Below are 6,000 nucleotides of genomic sequence, written 5' to 3'. Positions count from 1 at the left end.
GATTTTTGATGATAAGTCGCCGGCTTATGACAATCATCATCTATGTGGAAGCATTGGCTTCTAAGGATTGGGTTATCACACTTACTGCACACGTATCATAAGCCGGCAGTACAATTCAATATCACAGGTATGATATTGTTTATACATGATTATGTTTAAACCGGCCCTGGCTATGGACTTTAAGCCGCCGGTATGTTTTGAATTGCGCCATTGGAATCATGCGCGTATCAAGGATTGGGTTATCACCCTTATTGTGCAGGTCATATAAACCGACAATGCAAATTCAATATCACAAGTATGATATTATAGTTATGTTTCAAAGTTATGATTCATAACAGGCTTATCTGTGACTCCTTTTTTACACATCAGTGGTCATATGTAAGATATTATGACCCGCCCTGCGGTAAATCACCAAGGGTTCTTGTGATCTACTTGTGTGCAGGATAAGACTACATTTGGGTAGTTACCCGCCCGGGCTTTTGATGTTAAGTCGCCAGGGCGTATATTGTTTAAACTCTATGCAGGCTTTGCAGAACTATGACTTGTATAAATGTTTAAGTCCAAGCTCATCAATTCTTGATTTTCTCAAAGGCTATAAATAGCCGGGTTATAAAAATTCCGGCTTACAATGGAGGCATAATAAATCGCCATCGGCCAAGAGCCGTCGGGTATTTAAACTCCGGATTTACTTGTCAACAGATAAGGTATTTGAAATCTTTAAATAGCCAAACTTGGCTGGATTTTCATTATGATTTGAATGATTGAGGTTTTCCAACCGGGTTAGTCAAATCTTTAATAGCCAACATGGCTGGATTTTTATTATGGTTATCAGAAACTAATATTATGATTGAGGTTTTCCAAGTCGCTTCAGCGCAATGGCTATTATTTTATCAATGGATATGATTTATTCTACAATGGAAGGAATAGTCCCGTGTCGTTGCAGGATTACAACCCGGCACTTGGGGGCTACATTATTCAAGTTGAGATTACATCAAATATGCAAGTCCCATGTCACTGCCAGCATGCACCATGGCACTTGGGGGCTAATGCAAAGTCATTTTTTGCTCACTTCATTGAAGACCCGACTCATCACATCGTAATGAGCCGGCCCTTGGGGACTACCAATTGCTCCTGCCAAACAATTCAAGACAATTCTAGGATGACCCGGCTACAGTACTATGACTATAGCCGACTCATGGGGGCTACACAATTGGATTTTATTTAAAGCCATGGTGATAAGTCCCGGCTTATTCATGCTGATTAAACCGGCCCTTGGGGGCTACAGGTAATATGGATATAAGGGAGAAATATCTTCAAATTCTCAGTTTTGAGTAAATCAGATTGACATGGTGTCTGCAAAAATCACAAACCGGCGTCGGTGACAATTATGACTTGGCATCATCTATTTATAACCCGGCAATTTTGGTACTCATAGACCGGCAAGTTTTATATCTTTAAGCCAGCTGAATATAAGTTAAATATTTGAAAACCAATATTTTTGTCAAGTCAGAGCATTGAAAGCCGACTCAAGTGGATTATCTCTTACAATATTTCTCAACAAGAGACCAATGTCAGCAAATCGACTCTGAAGCTGGCCTGTTGACCCGATTTTTCAAAGGAAGTATCTGGATTTTTTGCATTGGCAAAATTTGAACATATCTGCTAAAGAGATCCGCTATAAGATTATGGATACATATCAAGAAGGAAGATGACAAGGATTTAAGGATGATCATGTGCCGGCTTACAAAGAATATTTAACCCGGAACACAACCTGTCAAATTTGTTCTTGTGTTTATATTGCAGATTAGTTTAACATGGATAAATCCAAATTAAACTGGGGCCTAATGTCGGGGATATACCCCGTGGTATGACCCGGCCGGAAGTATGACCCGGCCGGACTTGGCGCTTCACCGTGACCCGCCGGAGGACTGGCGACTCACGGGTCTGGCGGCTCACTGTCAGATGACTCACGAGCCGGACGACTCATTAGTAACTCGGCGGGTAGGTCAGATGGACAACAAGGCCTAAAGCCCAGAAGGCCGGCTCATGTTATGATGGGCCGGATTAAAAGGAAAGGGATGACGAATATTTCCTTTACGAGGAAGCAAGACCCGGACTTGTAATTAACTTGTAAGAGAAGATAGACTAGTCCTAGTCCTACTAGGACTCCACATGTAACCCGCCCCTCTAACTTATATAAGGAGGGGCAGGGCACCCCAAAGAGGGACAAGAAACAAGAAACAATCTCTAGGGCTAGACTCAAAGAGCTGGCTTACCGGCGACTCTCTCATAAGCATAATGAGATCTAGCCACAAACAGCATGTAGGGTTGTTACCGGATGATGTTTCCCGCGGCCCGAAGCTGTCTAAACCCTTGTATTGTGCGTTGATCCGCCCTGCGTCTCTCATCCCAATCAACCCCTCTCAAGCTACTACATAGATGCGCTGGCCTCACGACTAAGTCCTTACACCTAGGATATCTGACGTGTTAATTCCACGACACTTTCCGAAAAATGCTTGCTATGTATGATGTTAATCATAGAATTGCATCTCCTTATCACCCACAGTCTAGTGGTCAAGTAGAATTGAGTAATAGGGAGCTCAAATTAATTTTGCAAAATACTGTTAATATATCTAGAAAGAATTGGTCCAAGAAACTTGATGATGCATTATGGGCCTACAGAACTGCATATAAAAATCCGATGGGTATGTCTCCGTATAAAATGGTTTATGGAAAATCATGTCACTTACCTCTCGCACTAGAACATAAAGCATATTGGGATATTAAAGAGCTCAACTATGATTTCAAACTTGCCGGTGAGAAGAGGTTATTTGATATTAGCTCACTTGATGAATGGAGAACCCAAGCTTATGAAAATGCCAAGTTGTTTAAAGAAAAAGTTAAAAGATGGCATGACAAAAGGATACAAAAGCGTGAGTTTAATGTAGGTGATTATGTATTGCTATACAACTCTCGTTTAAGATTTTTTGCAGGAAAACTTCTCTCTAAATGGGAAGGCCCCAACGTTATCGAGGGGGTCTATCGCTCCGGTGCCATAAAAATCAACAACTTCGAAGGCACCAATCCGAAGGTGGTGAACAGTCAAAGAATCAAACATTATATCTCAGGTAATCCCAGCCAATGTTATTGAAACCGTAACCCCGGAGGAATACATAAGGGACACTTTTCGGAACGTTTCAGACTCTGAAAAGGAATAGGTATGTGTTACAGTAAGTAAACCGACTCCAAAACAGTTTTTAAGGCAATATTTCTCTGTTTTGGAATATTTAGAAAAATAGAAAAATAAGAGGCAGTCCGGGAAGGACACGAGGCCTCCACGAGGGTGAGGGCGCGCCCTACCCTACTGGCATGCCCCCTACCTCGTGGGCACCTCGTGTGCTCTCCGGACTCCGTTTTCTTGCACGATACGTATTTTGGTCGGTAAAAATTCATTATATAATCTCCCGAAGGTTTTGACTCCCGCAAATATCCTCTGTTCTTGTTTCGAGCTATTTTTCTGACAGATCTAGATTATCATGACGTCTCCAAGTGCCCCCAAGGACAAGTTCTTCGAGAAGGTCATCAACCCTTACCTCGCGGAGGTGCTGCGACACCCTCAAACCATTGAGATGCGTGATGGGTTGCTGCACATCCGCGATGTTGAGGGACCGAAGGGGACCGGAAGCGTGGATACAAGGCTCGAAGCAATGGAGCAACAAGTTTTCAAGTGTCAGGGGATGGTGGAACGTGGACTCGACTCCAACCACATGATGATCGCGGAGTTCACCAACAACCACAAGCTGGATGCTGACAAGATCGGGGAGACCATCTTCAAGCTTCACGAGAAGATCGAGCACCTTCAAGCCCAAATCTATGACCTGCAAAACCAAAACTATGAGTATGAATATAGATTCAAAAGGATGAGTTTGGCTGCAGATTTGAGGATCCCGGAGACTCGATCATCCTTCTATGATGGTGAGCCTATGCCTTGGAAGATGGACGATAAGCCCACATCATCAACAACACCGCCACCTTCTTCATCAGCAAACGAGATATAATCACATGGGTATGGGCACTCCCCTTGGCAACTGCCAAGCTTGGGGGAGATGCCCCGGTATCGTATCACCATCACACTCCTATCTTTACCATTTTTCTTAGTTTGATCCCATTAGTAGTATCTTGATCTAGTAGAATAAAGTTTATGGCATGATCTAGTTTTGTGTTTTGCTTTATGATCTCTCTATGTAATCGAGTCCGTGAGCTATATAATAAAGATTAGTGTTGAGTCAAGGGCTTGATTATTTTGCCATGATCTTGAGTGAATAAAAGAAAAGAGAAAAGAATAAAAAGAAACAAAGAGATCATATTGATCTTATCGAGAGTAATGACTTCACATAGAAAGAGTATGATGATTAAAAATTGTTGAGAGTTGACAAGCATAGATTTGGTCATCGTTGCAATTAATAAGAAGTAATAAGGAAAGAGAGGTTTCACATATAAATATACTATCTTGGACATCCTTTATGATTGGGAGCACTCATTAAAATATGACATGCTAAAGAGTTGATGTTGGACAAGGAAGACAATGTAATGGGTTATGTATTCTTATATCTGAGATAAAGTATATTGTCATGGATCATCCAACATGTTGAGCTTGACTTTCCCCCTAATGCTAGCCAAATTCTATGCACCAAGTAGAGATACTACTTGTGCTTCCAAAAACCCTTAAACCAGTTTTGCCATGAGAGTCCACCATACCTACCTATGGATTGAGTAAGATCCTTCAAGTAAGTTGTCATCGGTGTTAGCAATAAAAATTGCTCTCTAAATATGTATGATTGATTGGTGTGGAGGAAATAAGCTTTATACGATCTTGTAATGTGGAAGAAATAAAAGCGACGGACTGCATAATAAAGGTTCATATCACAAGGGGCAATATAAAGTGACGTTCTTTCGCATTAAGATTTTCTGCATCCAACCCTGAAAGCGCATGGCAACCTCTGCTTCCCTCTGCGAAGGGCCTATCTTTTATTATTATCTTCTACCTTATGCAAGAGTCATGGTGATCTTCACCTTTCCTTTTTACATTATATCCTTTGGCAAGCATAGGGTGTTGGAAATATCCTGATAGATATATCTAATCAGATGTAAGTCAGCATGAGTTATTATTGTTGACATTACCCTTGAGGTAAAAGGTTGGGAGGCGAGACTATAAGCCCCTATCTTTCTCTGTGTCTGATTAAAACTCCGTAACCACAAGTATTGCGTGAGTGTTAGCAATTATGAAAGACTAAGTGATAGTTGAGTATGTGCACTTGCTATAAAGCTCTGACATAGACTCTTTCTGATGTTATGATAAATTGCAATTGCTTCAATGACTGAGATTATAGTTTGTTAGTTCTCAATAAAGTTTCTGATTCATACTTTTGGATTGTGAATAGGTTATTACTTGAGCATAAGAAATCATATGACAATATCCATATATGTTGTTGTTATGAGAATAATCATGATGCCCTCATGTCCGTATTTTATTTTATCGACACCTCTACCTCTAAACATGTGGACATATTTATCGTTATCGGCTTCCGCTTGAGGACAAGCGAGGTCTAAGCTTGGGGGAGTTGGTACGTCCATTTTGCATCATGCTTTTATATCGATATTTATGGCATTATGGGCTGTTATTACACGTTATGTCACAATACTTATGCCTATTCTATCTTATTTTACAAGGTTTACATGAGGAGGGAGAATGCCGGCAGCTAGAATTCTGGCCTGGAAAAGGAGCAAATATTAGAGACCTATTCTGCACAACTCCAAAAGTCCTGAAACTCCACGAAAGTTATTTTTGGAAATAATAAAAAATATTGAGCGGAGGAAGTACGTCAGAGGGGGCCCCACCTGGCCACGAGGGTGGGGGCGTGCCCTACCCCCCAGGGCGCGCCCCCCTGCCTCGTGGGCCCCCTATTGGCTCTCCGGTGGCCATCTTCTGCTATATGAAGT

The sequence above is a fragment of the Aegilops tauschii genome, chromosome 2 (genome assembly GCF_002575655.3).
Source record: "Aegilops tauschii subsp. strangulata cultivar AL8/78 chromosome 2, Aet v6.0, whole genome shotgun sequence".
In the NCBI taxonomy this organism is placed as follows: domain Eukaryota; kingdom Viridiplantae; phylum Streptophyta; class Magnoliopsida; order Poales; family Poaceae; genus Aegilops; species Aegilops tauschii.
This window is presented reverse-complemented; position numbering follows the sequence as displayed.